Source organism: Desmodus rotundus, chromosome 10 (genome assembly GCF_022682495.2).
Source record: "Desmodus rotundus isolate HL8 chromosome 10, HLdesRot8A.1, whole genome shotgun sequence".
Lineage (NCBI taxonomy): Eukaryota > Metazoa > Chordata > Mammalia > Chiroptera > Phyllostomidae > Desmodus > Desmodus rotundus.
The window spans coordinates 68142295-68163942 of NC_071396.1; positions in this window are offsets into that span (position 1 = coordinate 68142295).

The window sequence follows — 21648 nt, forward strand, 5'->3', positions numbered from 1 at the left end:
CAGACAGGAAAAAGGTAAAGGAGTTCATCACAACCAAACTAGTATTACATGAAATGTTAAGGGTCTTCTTTAAAAAGAAGAGGAAAAGAAAAAAAAGATTAAAAAATATGAACAATAAAATGGCATTAAATACATTTCTATCAATAACTGAATCTAAAAAAATAAGTAAATGAACAAGCAAACAGAAACAGACTCATGAGTACAGAGAGCATTTTGCTGGTTGCCGGACAGGCGGGGTTTTGAGGGTTGGGTGAAAGAGGTGAAGGGGTTCGAAGGGGCAGACTGGTGGTTGCAGAGTGGTCGTGGGGATGTGGAGTGCAGCATAGGGAATACAGTCAATGCTATTCTGGTGACTATGCATGGTGCCGGATGGGGACAGGATTTATCAGGATGATCACTCAGTATGTTGCATCGTATCTGGTCACTGGGGTGCACACCTGAAACTAGTGTAGTATTGCATGTCAACTGTAACTGGACAATAAAAACTGATTTAAAAATTTCAGATCAACTGGTCTCATATGTCTGGTTGATGTTTAACGTTGAAATGAAGTGGGAGATTTTTGGTAACTAGATGCCCCTCCCCCATGCTTTGAATTCAGCATGTGCTCACTTTTTGGGCATTCCTGCTTTTCTACTCCAATGCTGCAGGAAAAATTAACCATGTTGAGTATATTTATGGCACCTTTGTAAAATATGTGTGTGCATAAGTAACTGAGTGTGAATGAGTGCAAGTGTGTTGAATGTGAATGTGTGTGAGTGCATGAATGAGTGTTTGTGAGTATATGCATATAATTTTACATATGTCATTTTTGTCTTTCAGGCTAACTTTATAATTTGGTTACCATATGTAACATGACTCTGTAACACAGCAGGAGAAATAATGGATCTGTTTAGCAGGTTTTTACCGCAATGGTCATCACGACATGACACTCATCCCTGTGTCCACGCATTCCCTCCCCTGCACCCTGCTCTAGGTCCCCTCTGGATGCAGGTTTGACATGGTCCTAAATGACTTAGACATCATCAGAGACAATTCACTATGGAAAATGTGCTGAGAGTATCCAACTCTTTCTGCCAGCTCCTTCTGTCCTGCTTCTACTTAGGAAGACAACATATGAATAGCTTGGAAGTTCAGAAAATAATAGCTTGAAATCACCTCCTTTTTCTTCTTCACTCCTTTAACATACTCCTGTGGCAAGGTCTAACTTTACCCCTACCTTCGCCTTTAGCTTTCTCTGGTCATTCCACCTCATAGAGATTTCTCCTTGAACTTTGAACTCTGATGTAAAATGATGGAGAAGATTTATTCCATCAGAACTCTCTTTGGGAAAATCACTGACTCTATGTGTTTAAATGTAATATTTTGAAAATGTTCTTGGATTAAAACTGAGATTCAAAGGAAATGAATAAGTAACAGAATGTGGCCACCAATACGCCTTCTAAAGAAATTGGAGCCTGCTACCTGGAGAGCTCATTGTTTGGCTGAGCAACAGTGATAAAATAAGTTGGCGGGGGGTGGGGATTGGTTGTTGGTTCAATGCTGCATTACTTTCCATTGTAGAAGGGAAAGGCATGTGAAGATCTCTCTGAGAAGGAGTCTCAGATGAGGGGAGAGAAACCAGGAAAACTGGTACGGGTTAATGGGAGGATGAGAGGTGACCATGCAGCCACTCTGCAGCTGAGACGTCACTTTGGAGAACACCATGTCTAAGTAGAACTTTGGGTTGTTTGCTGAGTAGCTCATGATCTAACACACCTCTTACCTTTCCACTGCCTGGTGTTCACTAAAGTTGACAGTGCTTAGTGGTGCTTTTACCTGAACTCAAACAAGAGCTGGAATGGGTGTCTGTCTGGGCTGCTTCAGGAGAGGGAGACAGCATGTGCAGACGGGCACCTGGGTTATTCTTGAGCAAAGCTGTGTCTTTGAGCACTACCCTGGCGCCACACCAGTCACATAAAGCCACATATTCCAGTCTCATCCTCAAAGAGGAGCCAGATGAGGTACATAAACTCAAGGAACACAATTAAAGATCACTGTAGCCCAGTGTGAACAGATGGAGAAGAGTTTTCTTCTTTATAGCCTTGGCTTATGCATGTATAGGTTCCCACTAAGCACAGACTGACAAGTGGTCATCTCAATTCCTTCTAAACAACTTCTTAGGTTTCCTTTTCACATGGAAGGGCATGGGTGAGCATCATGCCTACCTCTAAAGGGAATATAGAGCCTTTTCCTTGGCTAGGCTTATATTAAGGATAAGGCACCATTTGATTTGATTAGAAATTCAAAAAATAGTCCAAAGTCTAAGATTTAGATCAGATTTGGAGTCTTCAGAGATCAACATGTCTAGGTAAAAGCTGGTAGCACCCTCTAATGAAATATTTATTAGGACCGTGGTTTTGCAAATGACAGATCAATTTAAAGTGATTGGTTTTTTCGGAAGCCAGAGGAACATAGCTGAGCTGCACATCCATCAGAAGTTGACATTTCCTTGAACCTCTAAGTTTCAGCCTTTCATTATGCATAAAATGTATGACACAAATGTAGCAGAACTTTATGCTCTGACTGGCCAGTACAGCAGCCCATGTGCCCAACATAAATAAAGTATCAGCAAATTGAGGAAAAGAGAACACATAATTGAACTGAGATGGGGATAACAGTCAGATGTTGTAAGATCATCCTTATGTGGATACAGCTAATAGCTTTATTGTTTTTTCTCAAATCAGAGCTGAATTATTGAGTAGGAAGCCTCAGGAAGCCTGTAGCCACAAGGAAAGAATAACAGATACACAGAACTTCCAAGCAGCAGACATAGCTGTCTTGTTGGGGAAATACTTTTTTAAGAAGCTTGGAAAATAAATGAAGGAAGAAGCAAAGAGCAGAAGAAATTGGGTGCCCTCTCTTTCACAGAGAAATTCTGAAGTCTCAGAAAAGCTGTTTGCTTGATTTTTGTAACATGCCATACAGGTAGATGGAACCCAGTAAAGAAGTTTTTCTTTAACTTTATTAATTTCCTGTTCCTTCTTTCATCCAAACCCTGGATTCCCATTTAATATGTCTTGGATTTGATGAAACCCTAACATCTGATTAGAAGTGAAAAGGCAAGCAGAAAAGATGGAATCAAGGAAATCAAAATTGGTGTAGGTAATGAGTTTTAGATTTTCACGTGTAGACAAGATGGGATCTCTGAAAAACATGACAAAATACATGAAGTGATGAGTTTCAGACATTCAACCTCAGTGCAATGATTCCAAAGACAGGAGAAACAAACACGGTAGCCCCACCGTTGCCTGCTTACTGCCTGAAGAGAAGGACAACCAGGAATGGCTGGGCGGTCTCTCTGAGTTCAGGAGACAATGCTGGGAGTATGGGGAGGCCAAAGAGGTTGGAGTTTACAGGGCAGAGAACTAGAGGGGTAAGAATTTCATAAAGAGAAAGCTCTGGAGATCTGCAAAGGGTCCCTCTCCAGTCTGCAGCTGACAGAGATCGACGTGTGCATGTGATAAAACTACCCAAGGCCAGGAAAAGAGCCGTTTAAAAAGACTACAGAAATGATGGCTTCAGCTCATGGGACCAGCAGTAGTTTGTGTTCTAAAGCGGAAAAATCTTGTAATTTATGCCGCATCAGGTAAAATACTCACATGACATCGCCTCAGTAGTGGAACAGCTTTGAAGTGAGAGATGCTTGAACGCCACCAACAAAGTTTAAAAGCAAATCATAGAAGTATCCAACCCCTTTCAAGGAAATAAATAAATCAATAAATTTCAGAACAAAATTTAAAAATATTCATAGTAACACAAAATACCCAGACTCTAATAAGGTAGAATTTACAATGTTATTATTATTGAATCAGAAAACACTAGGTAGGCAAAGAAGCAAGAAAATCTGTGACTCTGCTGCAGACTGGGTGCCTCTTCCTCACAGATCTCCAGAGCCCTCTCTCTCTATGTAGCGCTCACATCTCTGGTTAAAATTCATCAAACATTTAAGGAAGAAATAATACCAATTCTACATAAACTCTTCGATGAAATCATAGAGGAGGAAATACTTAACCACCTGATCTAAGTGGCCAGCATTATCTAGATACCAAATGAGACAAAGGTGTCACAAGAAAGGAAACTATAGACCAATATCCCTCAAGAACATAGTTGTAAAAATTCTTAAATTGTAGCAAATTTAATAAGGCAATGTATAAAAAAATATACAGCATGTTCATTGCAGAAATGCAAAGTTAATTTAACATTGAAAAATCAATCAGTATAATTCATAATTCATAAACTAAAAATAAAAACTATATAATCATCTCAATAGATGAAGAAAAATTATTTGACAAAATTCAACATCCATTCCTAATAAAAACTCTGTACAAACTAGAAATGGAAGGAAACTTCCTTGACCTGATAAAGAGCATCTACAAAACACCTACAGCAAACATTGTGTTTAATAGCTAAAGACTAAATTATGTCTCCCTAAGATCAGTAAAAAGGAAAAGATGGCCACTGTCACCACTTGTATTCAACATTGAACTACAGGTCCTAGCCAATGCAAAACCAGAGGGAAAAGAAAGAAAAGTATTCTAGATCAGAAAGGAAGAAGGGAAATAGTCTTTATTCACAAACAACCTGTAGAAAATTCTATGAAATATATAAACACCTAAAACAACTAATGAGTGAGTTTACCAAACTTCCAGTATACAATATCAATGTACAAAAATTGGTTTATTTTTATATCCTAGAAACCAAAAATTGGTTTATTTTTATATCCTGTTTTTCTATAAAACTAATAGAAAAAAGCCAAGAGAAAATCTCTGTAATCCTGATTTAAAAAAAGACTTCTTAGATACAACACAATTCATACAAGAAAAAAATTGATAAAATGAACTTCATAAAAATTAAAAAGTTCTATTCTTTGAAGGACACTGTTGAAAGAATGAAAGACCAGCTAGAAACTGGGAGAAAATATTTGCAAGTCACATGTATGATGAAGGACTTATATCCAGATGACACAAAAATGTTCAGGATACAGTAATAAGAAAATAGGCAGTCAATGAACGATGGGCAAAATATTTGGACACTTCATTGAAAGATATGTGCATAGTATATTAGCATGTGAAAATATGTTAAACATAATTAACTATTAGGGAAATACGAATTAAAACCTCAATGAGATATCACTATACAACCAGTGGAATAGCTCAATTTCAGAAGACTAACTGGGCCAAGTGTTGGCCACAGCTCTTGTACACTGCTTGTGAAACTATAAAATGCTACAACCACTTTGGAAAACGGTTTTGCAGCTTTGTAAAAACTTAAACATATACTTACTATGTGATCCAATCATTTTACTCCTTGGAATTTTCTTAAGATAAATGAGTGCATATGTTTATAGAAATTTATACATGGTTATTTATAGAAGATGTATTCAAAATAGCCAAAAACTGGAAATAACCCAAATGTTTATCAACCAGTGAAAAGATAAACAAATTGGAGCATATCCATATAATGGAATGATACTCAGCAATAAAAATACTCATCAATAAAAAGAAGTAAACTATTGATACCCAAAACAACATGGATAAATATGAAAATAATTATGCTGAGTGGAAAATCCATGCACACAAAAGAGTCTATACTTTATGATCCCATTTCTATATATTCCTGAATGCACAAACAATCAGTAGTGACAGAAAGCACATCCTTGATTATCTGATTCTGTGGTGAGAGGAAGGAGCCAGGGAGATTACCAAGGGGTATAAAGAAACTCGAGGGATGTAGATATAGATGTGTATTTGTATCTGTGTTTGTGAGTGAGTGTGTATATATATATGCGTTTAAATAAATATATGCCAAATTTTGTTAATCCTCACCTGAAGATATGTGTATTAATTTTATTTCATTTTTTATTGTTGTTCTATTACAGTTGTCGTAATTTTCCTCCATTGCTCTCCCCCACTCCCACAGTCAGTCCCCACCCTGTTGTCCATGTCTTTGGGTCATTTATACTTGTTCTTTAACTAGGCCCTTCTCTTCCTTTCCTCCCTTATCCCCGTCCTCCCACCCCTCTGGTCCCTGTCAGCTGGGTCCTTGTTTCCATGCCTCTGTTTCTATTTCACTAATTTGATTGTTTTGTTCATTAGGTTCCACTTATGCTTATTGATTTGAGAGAGAAAGAGAGAGAGAGAGAGAGAGAGAAAGAGAGAGAGAGAGAGAGAAAGAGAGAGTGAGAAAGAGAGAGAGAGATCTATCAGTTGTCTCCCATATGCACCCCAACCAGGGGTCAAACCCACAGCTTTTGGAGTATGTATAGGGCAATACTCCAACCAATTGAACCAGTTGTTCAGAGCTATATGCCAAATTTTATCAGATTATATTTTATACATGTACTGTTTATTTTACATCCATTTACCTTTATAAAACTAAAAAAGTAAATTAATTTCCTAAGTTGTTTAGTTAGGAAAAATAATACTTACATTATTTTGTGGAACCTCTTAGCTTTCAAACAAATACTACTTTCATTTCAGATTTTTACAAGAATCCTATGGAGTCTGGAGGTGGAGCTGTGATGTTTCCCTTATTTAAGTAAAGATTTTAATCTCAGAGAGGTGAAGTGTTCTGTGTAAATTCCCATGGCCAGGTGATGGTAGAACCAAAGTTATAATTCAGACTTTCCGGCTACTAGAGCTGTCACAATACTTGCTATTTAGTTCAAAAGTCCATGGCAAACATCCCAATTGGCCTGTTGAAGACTATTTCTAACAGCCTTAATTCAACTCAGAAATCTCCAAAGCCATTGTATTTTAACATGTTAACTGGATTTGGAATAAAACCAAAGTTATAAGTGATAGTTTGAGAGGATTTTCAATCACAAAATTCAAAGTACAATGTACTCCAGCCACCTGGGATAAATTATTGGCCAATTTATTGATCATGTTGGGTAATCACTGCCAATCCCTGGAAGCTCAAGGACTGTGTAATGGAGCACAAGTAGTTCCCAGTAAAAGAAGGAGTCCACAACAAAATTTTTCTTTGTGAATAACACATTTTCCTTATGACTCTCACATATCTAGCGATAATCTTATTTTTTAAATTTTTTATTGTTATTCTACAACAGTTGTCCCAGTTTTTCCCCTTTTTGTGGTCCTCCGCCCTGCCCTCCCTGCCCACAGTCAATCCCCACACTGTTGTCTACAACCATGAGTTATTCATATGTTATTTGGCTAGTCCCTTCCCTTTCTTTCCACCAATATCCCCTACCCCCACCCCCTCTGGTCGCTGTTAGTCTGTTCCATGTTTCCATGCCTCTGGTTGCATTTTGCTTGTTAGTTTATTTTGTTTATTAGATTACTCTTATAGGTGAGATCATATGGTATCTGTCTATCACCAACTAGCTTATTTTACTTAGCATAATATTCTCCATATCCATCCATGCTGTTGCAAAAGGTAGGAGTTCCTTCTTACTTTCTACTGCTTAGTATTCCATTATGTAAATGTACCACAGTTTTGATCCACTCATTTACTGATGGGCACTTGAGCTGTTTCCAGCACTTAGCTATTGTAAATTGTGCAGCTGTGAACATTGGGGTGCATAAGTCTTTGCCAGCACTTGTTTGTTGATTTACTTTTTAATAAATCTCTATTTTATTGAGTATGCTGTTACAGCTGTTTCAATTTTATCCCATTTGCCCACCTTGCCTGGTATCCCCATTCCCTCTAGCAATCCCACCTTAATTCCTGTCCATGGGTCATGCCTATAAGTTCTTTGGCTACTCCATTTCCTATACTGTTCTTAACATACCCCTGTCTATTTGTACCCACCAATTTGTACTTCTTAATTTCTGAAGTTTTCCCCCATTCTTCCCCTCCCCCCTCCCAGCTGATAACCCTCCAAATGTCCAAATCTATGATTCTGTTCCTGTTCTACCTGTTTGCTTAGTTTGTTTTTTTAGATTATGTTCTTGATAGTTGTGAATTTGTTGCCATTTTAATGTTCATAGTTTTGATCTTCTTCTTATAGAGTTCTCTTTAACATTTCATATAATAACAACTTGGTGATGGTGAACTCCTTTAGTTTTACCTTGTCTTGGAAGTACTATATCTGCCCTTCAGTTCTAAGTGATAGCCTTGCTGGATAAAGTAGTTAAGGTTGTAGGTCCTTGCTTCTCATCACTTTGAATAATTCTTGCCAGTCCCTTCTAGCCTGCAAAGTTCCTTTTGAGAAATCAGCTGACAGTCTTATGGGAACTCCTTTGTAGGTAACTATCTGCTCTTCTCTTGCTGCTCTTAAGATTCTCTCTTTATTTTTAACCTTTAGCATTTTAATTATGATGTGTCTTGGTGTGGTCCTCTTTGGGTCTGACTTGTTTGAGACTCTGGGCTTCCTGGACTTCTATTTCTATTTCCTTTACCAAATTAGGTAAGTTTTCTTTCATTATTTTTTCAAATAAGTTTTTGATTGCTTGCTCTTCCTCTTCTCCTTCTGGTACCTCTATGATTCGGATGTTGGTATGTTTGGAAATGTCCCAGAGGCTTCTTAGTCTATCTTCATTTTTTGAATTCTTTTTTCTTCTTGCTATTCTGATTAAATGTTTTTTTCTCCCTTATGTTCCAAATCACTGATTTGATTCTTGGCTTCATCCTCTCCACTGTTGGTTCCCTGTGGACTTTTCTTTATTTCACTTAATTAACCTTCATTTCTGCCTCGGTCTTTTTTATGCTTTTTCAGGACCCAATGAGTTCTTTGAGCATCCTGATTACCAGTGTTTTGAACACTGCATCTGATAGGTTGTTTATTTCCATTTAGTTTAGTTCTCTTCCTGGAGTTCTGTTGTGTTCTTTTATTTGGGCCATGTTTCTTTGTGTCCTCAATTTGACAGCCTCCCTGTGTTTGTTTCTTTGTATTAGGTAGAGCTGCTTTGACTCCCTGTCTTAGTAGTGGAGCCTATTACGGAAAAGCATACCTGTAAGTTGTATGTGGAGGAGCCTTAAGTAATTGCCATGGCAAGGCAACCTGTTTCATTACTTTGTGGCTCTGTGTTTGGGAGGACTTGGAGAGGGGACAATGCCACTGCCTGGCCACTGGAGATTTGTCCCAGAGGAAGCTGTCTCCTGGCACTCACCCTGCTGCCTGTCCCTTTACTTTCTCCCGATATGCCTCTGGTGCCGTTCCAGCTGTTGCTCTGGTGCTGAATCACAGAGAAGGTGGGTCTGCATAAGTCCTAAGAGCTTTGCAGGCCCTTTTATGAGGAGTCTCCTGAGAATGCTGCAGTTTCTTCCACTGCCCCAACTCCCACTGGTTTTACAGCCAGAAGTTATGGGGACTTACCTTCCTGGCACTGAAACCCTGGGTTTGGTGGTCTGGTCTGGAGCGGGGATCACTTGCTCCTGAGGTATCCCTCCTGATTTTTATCTACCACATGTGAATGCGGGACTGCCTGTTCCATGTATGCACACCTCTCTACCCTCTCTGCACCTCTCTGTGCACCTCTTTGCATCTCTGCATCTCCACCCCTCCTACCCATCTAGATGAATGTGGCTTCTTTAAATCCTTGGTTGTTGGACTTCCATACAGCTTGATTTTCTGATGAATCTGGGTGATATTTGTTTTGTAGTCCAGTTGTAAGTTTTGCTGTAGTTATGCAAGGTGGCAAAGTGTGTTTATGTACATCTCCATCTTGACTGAAAGCTATTGTTTGTTGATTTATTAATTATGGTCTTTCTGACTGGTATGAGGTGATATCTCATTGTGGTTTTAATTTGCATTTCTCTGATGGCTAGTGATGCTGAGCATCTTGTCATATGTCTATGGGCTATCTGTACATAGAGGAAAACATTGGCAGTAAAATTTCAGATATCCCATGTAGAAATATTTTTGCTGATATAGAGATGATCTTGTTACTAGGAATATTTTCCTCTCCATAGGACAAGGGTTGGTTTTGCAGTTCAAAGCTCTACAATGCAAGTTTTGAATATATATGTCCAGCTTTATTCTTCACTAGCCAGGTAATTGGGGCAAGAATTTCACCTAAGCACCAGCTTTCAAATTTTATCTAAGAATGGATTGCTTCCTATCTGGGGTATTTAAGAACAGAACAGTACCCTGGTCAATGTGGTTCAGTTGGTTGGAGTGTCGTCTCATGAACCAATAAGTCATGGGTTCAATTCCCCATCAAGAACATGCCTAGGTCTCCAGTTCAGTCCCCTGCTGGGGTACAACTGATTGATGTTTCTCTCACATCGATATCAGTCTCTCTCACTCTCTGTATCTCCCTCTCTCTCTGGAATTAATGGATATATTTTTGGGTAGCAATTAAAATAAAAAAAGAATAGAACAGTGTTGGCCTTCCAATCAGAGCCTTTCTATAAATGAAGAAATGTGAGTAAATGATCACTCATAATTAGTGTTTTTATTTTAAATTTCCAGCCCTAAATTGTCATATTCAATTGTGAACTAGACAAAAATGTTCATCCTTTCTTCGTGTTTTCAGCTGGAACCCTGTCTGCAATGCCTACTCTGTCCTCTGTTCTCTACTGATGATTTCCCACCTCAGCCCCTGATCCACCCAGCACTCTCCTCACCAAGGCTCAGAATCATCAGATCCCATGGTGTAAGCTCTTCCTCTGATCACCATTTCCAATGCCACTCCTTTTGCAAATCTTCTCCTACCACTTAATGAGCCCCATTTAGCTCTCTATCCTCCCTTCTTCCATTACTTGGTATGCAAGATTTCTATTTGCTTTTCAATCCCTACTTTGTACTACAATCATGTAAGACATATCTATTTCGTTCACTAGACGATAAGCACCTTGAAGGCAATATTGTATTTAACTCATCTTTCTATATCACAGAAAACCTACTACCTGGATAATTCAACAATACTGAACAGATACAAAGATGTGTAAGGGAAAATATATGGATGCAACTCACAACTGTGTGCCCACAGCTGAGATTAAGAAATGACACATTACCATGACCTTGGAAGGCCCACGGGTGTCCCTCACCAGTCCTACTGCCTTCCCTCTTCACTTGAGAGACAGCCATTATTTTACATTTTAGCTGGTAAGTTTCATACTTTTCTACTTAGTTTTGCTATATACATTCACATTCCTAAGTGCCATTTATATAAATATCTGGAGAAATAAACTTTTCATATATATCCTGTATCTATATTACATAAAAAGTTTTTAAACTTCATGTGAAAATGGAATCACCCTACATGTATTTGGTTGTGACTCCCTTTTGTGTTCAAAATTGCATCCTTGAGAACAATGCGTATTGTTGCTTTTGTCACAGAGACAAGCAGGGGTCTCATTGACCCTTTGGGCTTTTGTTCCCCAAAACAAGTTGGCAGCAAGAGGAATCACCTGATCACTTGGTGGAACTAGTGGGGCAGGAAGGAAAACATGTGGAACTTGGGTGATCCACCCAGGTGTCTCCGTGATCTGCCTTGCCTTTGGGAATATGAATAGAGAGTGCAGGAACCCCAAACAGAGAAGGGATGACTGCCAAGAGTATGTTCTTCTTGGGAGTGAAGTTGGGTTGACATCACCAAATAAACCACCAGGTAAAGTGAGGTGACAGCTAAGGGTGGGAGGAATGTAGGATGGACAATAAAGGCCGAAGAAGGCAAGTACCAGTTGTGGCCTCAGGCTGAACTGCCCACCAGGAAGCTCCCCTGGTCTAAGTTTTCCTTTGGGAAGAGGGGCCTGGAGGAACCATGGGGGAGTGGTTGCTGCACTTGTGTGGACAAGTGCATCTGGCTGCATAAGGAGTGGGCCAACGAGCTCCTAGAAGACAACCCTCTGGTGTCCAGGCACAGAGACTGAACAGGCCAGCACCCCAGCAGCTGCACTCAGAGTTCCATTGCTGTTCACACCTAGATCGTGCTTCCGAGGGCTGCTTTCTGTCAATGACAGCTTGGCAGGGACACTAAGTCAGGTACACTACCCAGAGAAAATGGGTGCGACAGTTAATTTCACATGTCAACTTAGGCCATGTAGCTAGGCTGTGGCACTCAGATACTTGGTCAACATATCTGGATGTTGCTGTGAAGAAATATTTTAGGTAAGATTAACGTTCAAATTAGTGGACTTTGAGGAAAGTAGATTACCCTCCATAATGTGGGTAGGCCTCATCTAATCACTTAAGCCCTTAGGATGAAAGACTGAGAAAAGAAATTCTGCCCCTAGATTGCTATTGGACTCAAGAATTCAACAACTCTTCCCTTGGTCTCCAGCCTGGTGGTCTGTCTACCCTGCAGATTTCAGACTTGCCAGCCCCATGTTTGACAGAGCCAAGTCCCTAAAACAAATCAAATCAATCTCCCTGTCTATCACCTATCTGTCCATCTATCTATCTATCTATCAACCATGTATATTTCATTCTATTCTATTCTATTCTATTCTATTCTATTCTATTCTATTCTATTCTATTCTATTCATTCTGTTTCTCTGGAGAATTAACCCTGACTAATGCAGGGGATGCCTACAATGGGTGGCTTTGGCTTAGAAACTCCTCAGTGGTCTTGAACTTTCATTAAAACTGACCTGTAGTTTCCTGCCTCAAATTCCTTCCTTCTCTGGTTTCATCAGTTGCAGTCAGACCTGAACCCTGTGCTGGCAGCTCTCCCAACCTCTCCCAGAATCCTTCCCATCTTCCCGCAGAGTGAGACTGTTCTTCTACAACTAATCCCTCCCTGGCATCTGATTCTCAGAGGACCCAGGCAAATGCAAATGTTTTTACATTCTTGATTTTGTGGGGGTTTTTGTATGTTTACTCCTTCAGTTACATTAAATGTATTAGTCTTTCAAAGAATTAATGTTTGGCGTTGTTAATCCTTTCAGTTATAGATTGGTTCTATCTCATAATTTCTGCTCTTATGTTTTTTAGTTCCTTTCTTACTTTTGGGGGTTGATATTGCTGTTAGCTATTCTCCTGAAATGGTTGTCTAGTTCATTAAATTTTATCCTTCCTTCCTAATATGTTTTAAGCTATAAATGTTCCTTTATGAGTTGCTTTAACTATATCCCACAAATATTAATTTGTAATTTTCTTTTTTGTGTAGTTCAAAATATTTTAAAATTTTTATTATGATTTCTTCCATGCCTGTGTTACTTAGGAATGATGAAAGACTTTTCAGTTATCATTTTGCAATTGATTTCTAAGTATATTTTATTGATTATGCTATTACAGTTGTCCCAATATTTTTCTCCCTTTTGGCCCCCCTCCACCCTGTACCCCCTGCCTTCCAGCATTCCCCCCTTTAGTTCATGCCCATAGGTCATACATATAAGTTCTTTGGCTTCTCTGTTTTCTATACTATTCTTAACCTCCCCCCATGTATTTTTGCCTACCAATTATGCTTCTTTTTAAAATATGTATTTATTTTAAAATAACAACGTAAATAACTACAGTTTCCCAAAAATGTAAGGAAGAGCTTTAAACCTCTTTAATGTCTGGCTTAATGGAGAACAGCTGGACTCTCATGCCTGCTTCTGCATTCAATCTGTTGTGAGAGGTTGATGTGGTCTATGAAGAAGCCCTGGGCTCGCACAGATGCGTATTAGAAAAAGGAAAGATTCTTTTTCATATACTTAGAGTTTTTATTTATTTTTTATTTGATTTTGTGTTTGCTAGTTTTTATTTTCTGATATTACCCCAAAATCTGAAAACTGATAGTTCGTTAAAGGTTAGCTGTTGTGTAGTATCTAAAACCACATCTGTGAACTTTTGATACCCTATTACATTAAAATGCATTGGCCTGTCTTGCCCTTTATTTATTTTATTTTTTAAAATATATTTTATTGATTTTGCTATTACAATTATCCCATTTTTTTCTCCCCTTTATTCCCCTCTCCCCTGTACCCCTCCCCTCCCAGCATGATTCCCCTACCTTAGCTCATGTCCATGGGTCACACATATAAGTTCTTTGGCTTCTCCATTTCCTATACTATTCTTAACCTCCCCCTGTCTATTTTGTACCTACCATTTATGCTTCTTATTCCATGTACATTTTCCCCCATTTTCCTCCTCCCACTCCCCACTGATAACCCTCCATGTGATCTCTATTTCTATGAATCTGTTTCTCTTCTAGTTTGCTTAGTTTGTCTTTGTTTTTTGTTTTTTTAGGTTTGGTTGTTGATAGTTGTGAGTTTGTTGTCATTTTATGGTTCATCTTCTTTTTCTTAGATAAATCCCTTTAACAATTCATATAATAAGGGCTTGGTGATGATGAACTCCTTTAACTTGACCTTATCTGGGAAAAACTTTATCTGCCCTTCCATTCTAAATGATAGCTTTGCTGGATAGACTAATCTTGGATGTAGGTCCTTGCCTTTCATGACTTTGAATACTTCTTTCCAGCCCCTTTTTGCCTGCAAGGTTTCTTTTGAGAAATCAGCTGACAGTCTTATGGGAATTCCTTTGTAGGTAACTGTCTCCTTTTCTCTTGCTGCTTTTAAGGTTCTTTCCTTATCTTTAATCTTGGGTAATGTAATTATGATGTGCCTTGGTGTGTGTTTCCTTGGATCCAACTTCATTGGGACTCTCTGGGTTTCCTGGACTTCCTGGAAGTCTATTTCTTTTGCCAGATTAGGGAAATTCTCCTTCATTATTTGTTCAAATAAATTTTCAATTTCTTGGTGTGTTGTCACCCTTCAAGACCAGACAGGTTCATGGTGTTCATGCAGATGGAAAAATATTCATGGAACCATTGGGGTGACTGGCATGCCTTTATTCACATGGGGGCGAGCCACACATGCTGCAAGCTGCATGTCTATCTGCATGTCTCATGTCGTGGCCCTTGCTCTCCAGCATGGCATCCATCATGGCACCTGTCTACTTGTGTGTCTCATCATCATTGCCTTCAGCAGGGAGTCCCTGCCTGTTTAAGTACTGGAAGGAAAAAAAGCTGGAAAACTGCCAGAACATTACATAACATAACATAATTCTGTGCATGCGAGCCCACTTCATGTTATGGCAACAGTTATCAGACCCAGTCTCAAGGCTATGAGAACACTAGTTATCAGGCCCCTCCAAGGCTATGGGAACACTGCTCCCCTTAGTTACCCAGTCACCTGGGTGTGGAAGCCAGACTGCCTCCACTTACCCTTTACTTGGTCTTCTTCTTCTCCTTCTGGCACCTCTATGATTCAGATGTTGGAATGTTTAAAGTTGTCCTGGAGGTTCCTAAGCCTCTCCTCATTTTTTAAAATTCTTGTTTCTTCATTCTGTTCTGGTTGAATGTTTATTTCTTTCTTCTGCTCCAAACTGTTAATTTGAGTTCTGGTTTCCTTCCCATCAGTGTTGGTTCCCTGTACATTTTCCTTTATTTCACTTTTCATAGCCTTCACCTTTTCATCTACTTTGCAACCATACTCAACCATTTTCTGTGAGCATCCTCATTACCAGTGTTTTGAATTGTGCATCTGATAGGTTGGGTATCTCTTCATCAATGTTGTATTTTTTCTGGAGCTTTGATCTGTTCTTTCATTTGGGCCACATTTTTTGTCTTGGTGCACCTGTTATATAGTGAGGGATCCTTAGGTATTCGCCAGGGTAGGGCAACCCTTGTGGCTGCATTGTGGTACTATTTGTGGGGGAGGGGTCTGAGAGGGAACAATGCTGCTTGCTCAGCTCTTGGCTGGCTTTCTGTCCCTTCCTCTGCTACCCACAAGCAAATTGGGCCCTTCTGGTGCTGATTCCTAGTGGGTGGGTTTGTGTATGTTCCAGGACCCTGAGGGTCTCTCCAATGAACTCTTCTGTGAAGCTGGGAGTTTCTCCCACCACTGCAACCCCCACGGGTTTTTTCAGTCTGAGGTTTTGTGGCTATTCTCCTGCACTGGAACCCTGGGTTGAGTGGTCTGTCTCACTCTCCACTTGTTCCTCCTGGTTCATCCACACACAAATGTGGGACTGCCCACTCTGCCAGCTGCCAACTTGCTGCAAGTCCTCTCAGCCCCAGCTGCCCATCTCTGCCTCTCCTACTGGTCTGGATGAATGTTTCTTCTTTAACTCCTTCGTTATTGGACTTCCATACGGTTTGATGTTCTGGCAGTTCTCGTTGTTTTTTGTTTTAAAATTTATTGTTGTCCTTCTTTTGGTTGTCCAAGGAGGCAAAGTGTATCTCCCTAAGCCTCCATCTTGGCCAGAAGTGATCAATTATGCTTCTATTCCTTGCACCATTTTCCCCTGTCCTTTCCCTCCCCACTGAAAATCTTCCATGTGATTTCCATTTCTCTGGTTCTATTCCTGTTCTAGTTGTTTGCTCAGTTTTTGTAATTGATTTTTAACAAAATCATATTGTAATCATATAACATGTTTTGTAAAGTCTCAATCCTTGAAAATAAGGAGACTTGCGTTATGGCCCAGCATAGGGTCAATTTTTTTAAATGTCCTTGTATACTTGAAAATCATGTATTTTCCATCGTTGCTGGGTTCAGTGTTACATATGTATTGTATATTCGGTTAAGTTTATGAATAGTATCCTGTTCACGTCTTCTGTGTCATTATCAATTTTTTCTGCTTATTTTGTCTCCTGAGAGAAATATGTATTCTTATATTAACTTTTTAAAATGTATTTATAGTTATATACTAGATGCAGAGAAGTTTTAAATTGTTATATCTTCTTAGTTAACTGAAACTTTAATCAATATAAAATATTCTTCCTTTGTATTAGTTAGGCTTTTGCCATAAAATTTATTTTACCTGCTATTTATAAGTCACCAGATTTCTTCTGAATAGTATTTTCATGATTTGTCTTTCTACCCCATCTTTTTACTTTTAGCCTTCCTGTATCTTTCTATGTCCTATATATTTTAGAAGCATTTTTAAAGAAATAGCTTATAATTATTTTATTTTAATATTTTTTCTCTAAATTCATTGCCCTTTTACTGAAACATTTGGCCAATTAATATGAATTGTAATTGATGTTTTACTTGGGTTTATTTCTACCATCTTATTCCTGCTTCTCTTTGTTCACCCTGTTTTTTGTTTGTTTCTCTCTCATTTACCGCCTTCTTGGTATTGATTGAAACCTTTTTCCATTCTATTTATTTTTTTTAACTATTTTGGAAACTATGCATTATATTTCTTTTTCTTGATTTATTTGTTTATTTAAGATATAACATTGAGAACCAAGTCTATGCCAGGCACTGTTACAGGTGCCTGGGAAAACACATACACAAAGTAGAAAAGATTCCTATTCTTCTGAATCTTATATTTTGTGTGTGTGTGTGTGTGTGCCAGATAGAGAGAGAGAGAGAAGGGGGGGAAGAGAGATAGTAAACAATGAATACAATAAATAAGTAAGATAAATACGAATGTTACAAAGTGACAATTATGAGAGAAAAGAGAACAATGGAGCAGGGTAAGGAGTTTGGGAGTACAGATGACAGGGGTGGGGAGCGATCTGCAATGTTAAATAGGGAGAATCTCAGACTGAAAGTGACATATGAGCGAATATTGAAGGCACTGAGGGAGTTAACCACGTAGATATCTGAGAGAAGAGCCTTTATGACAGAGAAAACTGCCAGTTCGGTGCAGATGGCAAAGGTGTGCCTGGTCTTCCAGAAACAGTAAGGAGCCCAGTGGAGGGTAAAGGAGATAAAGTCAGAGAAGCGGCAGACAGGGGTATAGGGGCAGCCAGCCGAGCAGGAGATCATGTGGGGGGTCTTGTAAGGACTGCTGTAAAGAATTTGGCTTTTACCCTGGGTGAAATGGAAAGTCAGTTCAGGTTTTGAGCAAAGGAGTAATATGATCCAACTCAATATTCTGAAAGGATCACCCTGGATGCTGTGAGAAAATAGACTCCAGAGGGCCAATGGTAGGGGTGGGGAGACAGCTAGAAGCCCACGGCAGTAATCTGGGTGGAAATGATAGTGGCTCAGTGCAGGATGTTAGCAGTGGGAAGTGGTAGGACTGGGCTGGAAATAGTTTTGAGATAGGGTCACCCACACTTCCTGATGGATTGAGAGACTTTTTTTTTTTTTTTGTATTGAGCAACTGGAAAGATAGAGTTTCAATGAAATGAACTGGAAAGCTTGTAATTAGGACAGGGGTTTGGTTTTGTTTTGTTAGTGGGAGGAGGGCAGGTCAGGAAATATTTTTGGGACATGGAGATTTCAAGAAAACAGTTTGATATATGAGTTTGGAGTTCAGCAGGGGTCTGGACTGAAGAAATAAATTTTGGAGCTTTTGGCATTTAGGTGGCACAGAGTAGTCACCCCCCAAATTTTGACATATTATTTAACTTAACCAAATTTAGAATTAATATCTTTACAATGTTCTTAAATCATATAAGGAATCTGGCACACCATATAACTTTGATTACTCCTCCTTTTACAAAAAGGTTTTATTTTTCTTTTTTATACTTAAGTATACTTGGTATGTAATATGAGTATATTAATTTTAGGCACACAATATAATGATTCAACAGTTTGATATCTTAAAATGTGATCACCCAACAAATTCTAGTAATCACTGTCACCCTGCAACTTATCACAATTTTACCGACTATGTCCCCATTCACCTTTTTCACCCATCCCCCTCCCCTCTGGCAAACATCCCTTTGGTGTCTGTTTCTATGAGTCTGTTTTTGTTTTGTTTGTTCATCTCTTTTTTAAGACCTCACACATAGTGAAATCATTCAGTATTTGTCTTTCTCTGTCTTATTTCACTTAGCATAATGTCTTGTGGGGCCATCCATGTTGTCACAAAAGGCAAAATTTCATTCTTTTTTGTTGCTGCACAATATTCCATTGTATATATGTATCCCATCTTCATTATCCCCTTGTCTATTAATGGATACCTAGTTTGCTTCTATATTTTGGCGATTGTTAACAATGCTGCAATGAATACAGGGGTGCATATGTCTTTTTGAACTAGTGTTTTTACTTTCTTCAGATAAATATCCAGAAGTGGAATTGCTGGGCATGGGGTAAATCTATGTTTAGTTTTTCTGAAGAATCTCCATATTGTTTCCCGTAGTGGATGCACATGAAAGAAGACCTTTCTCCAAAGACATACAGATGGCCAACAGGCAAATGAAAAGACTAAAAGATGCTCAACATCACTAATCTTCAGGGAAATGCAAATCCAAACCACAATGAACTGTCAACTCACACCTGTGAGAATTTTTATTATCAAAAGGTTAACAAGTAAGTTGAGGAGGACGTGGAGCAAAAGGAACTCTGCACTGTTGGTGGGATTACTTCCCATTTTGTAGTACATTTTTCTTTCTTGTTTTTTTCATCCTATAGGATTTATTGATAGCATTTTACAGTGTTTACATAGATTTACCCCTTCTCAGCATTTCTTCTCATACTCCAGATCTACATTTAGAATCACTTCCTTATTCATGAAATACATCCTTCAGAATTTCCTTAGCAGAGGCTGATTGCTATAAATGTTTTTATTGCTTTGAATATGATTTTATTTTACTTTGATTTTTGATAGATAGTTCTTTGCTAAGAATACAATTCTAAGTCGACATCTATTTTGTTTAAATGCACACTAAAAATCCCATTTCACTGTCTTGGGTCTCCCAAATGTTGCCAGGGAGAACTCAGATCTCAAACTAAATGTCATTCAAGTCTAGTTAATCTGCTTTCTTTTTTAAAAAATATTTAACTGAGTTTATTTCATTTTTTAATTATTGTTCAAGTACAGTTGTCTCTGTTTCCCTCTCCAGCCCCCCACCCCAGCCACCTCCACCTCCAACCCTCAATCCTACCCCCCTTTGCCTTTGTTCCTGCGTCCTTTATACATGTCCTTTGATGACCCTTCCCTCTTTTCTCCCCATTATCCCTTCCCACCTCCCCTTTGATTACTGCCAGTTTGTTCTTAATTTCAATGTCTCTGCTTTCTTTCTAGCTTTAAAAAACATCTCTTTGTCTCACTATGATATAACATAATGTGAGCTTCTTATATTCTTTTAATTGTATTTGTAAACTGTTGCATTTAATCTGTGAATTGAAATTTTTTATAAGTTCTGAAGATTCCCCAGCTATTTTCTCCTCAAATATTGCCTTCGAGCCATTCACGGATGAACCTTTTCCCTCCAGCCTCCATCTCTCTGGTATATATTCGTTCAGTCGTTCTCCGGGGCTTGCTCTAGATAATTTCTTCAGAGTTAGCTTTCACTTGTACATAACTCCGTATTTATAAACTGCTGCTAAACCTTTCGACTGTTTTTAAAGTCAGTTACTCACATCTCATGTCTAGAAATCATTCTGTTTCTTTAAAACTTGCCTTTTATTTTATTATTTTAAGCTCTTGCTTTTATTTCTTTAAAGCACATTAAACATTCTTCTTTTATATTCTGCTTCTGATAATCCCAGTTCCTTCAGTCTTTGTGAGTATGACACTACTGGCTTAGTTTTTGCTGGCTCTCAATCATGGTGCCTTATTCCTTGTGAGCTTTGTGATTTTTAACATTGAGTTCATATTTCTGGGATTTTATATGAAGGAATTATTTGAGGGCTCAATTGAAAGTACATGCCTCCAAAGATAACTTTTGCCTGCCTTTGCCAGTGACATCAGGGCACCAAACAACCTGGACCACTGTAAACGAAATCGTGTAAACTAAGTCACGTTTCAAGGAAGGTCTGAACTACCAAATCTGTGTGAATTCAAGGTGCAAGCCTGCTTAAGGCCACCTGGTAGTGATTAAGTTTTTCAAGAAGATTTATTCTCTTTCTAGTCCAAGGACTTAAGCTAGGCAGATGGCCTTGCAGTCCTCTTGGGTTGGGGGAACAGTATCTTTAGTCCACCTCAGCACCAAATGGGAGGGGGTCTCCTATTAGATTCTCCTTCTTGGCCTAACCACAAAACCAAAGATCAAGGCCCCAGGTTTGGCAAAAGTACTCAGGGCTAAAACCTGCCTCCTATCTATATACTTTCTATTTCAGGTTCTATTTTCACTTAGTTTTCAGCCTGTGTCCATGCATTAGTTGCTTCTTGATTTATCAATATGTTACAATTATTTTGTAGCCTAGCTTATTCAAGTCATGTAAGCAGAAGAACTGGTCAGGATGTCTATGCCCAGACTGTTTGAGTCACAAGCTCTCCATTGTCTTTTCATCTTGACCTTAACAGTTGTCATATTATGGCAACATTATCTCATTTATTTACTTACTTAATTTTTTTATCCTCATCCAAGGACTTTTATTTTCATTGATTTTAGAGAGAGGGGAAGGGAGAGAGGAAGTGATAGAGAGAGAGAAACATCAACATGAGAGACAAACATCAATTGGTTGCCTCCCATACATGCCCATCAAGGATCGTATGTGCCTTGACTGGGAATCGAACCCACAACCCTTTGGTTATGGTACTACGTTCCCACCAACTGAGCCAGAGTCTCATTTATAATGATTGAAAAGATGTTACTTTTGGAAAACATGCTTCCTTTTCTTGTCCTCATAGCTATGTGTTTTAGAGCAGGAATGTAGGTAGAGAAGAAAAAAAAAAAACAGAATCAAACAACCAAGGTCATCAAGGAGGCACAGAGGGCTTTGAAAGCAGGCAAATGTGTGACAGGCTGTATTAACTCCTGAGCCAGAAGCAGTGAGCTCCTCTCACACCCGAGCATTGCTGAGCTCAGGACAGGTGCATCTGAGCAGGCCTGGGCAGGACGCGTAGGCCCAGACAACCACGC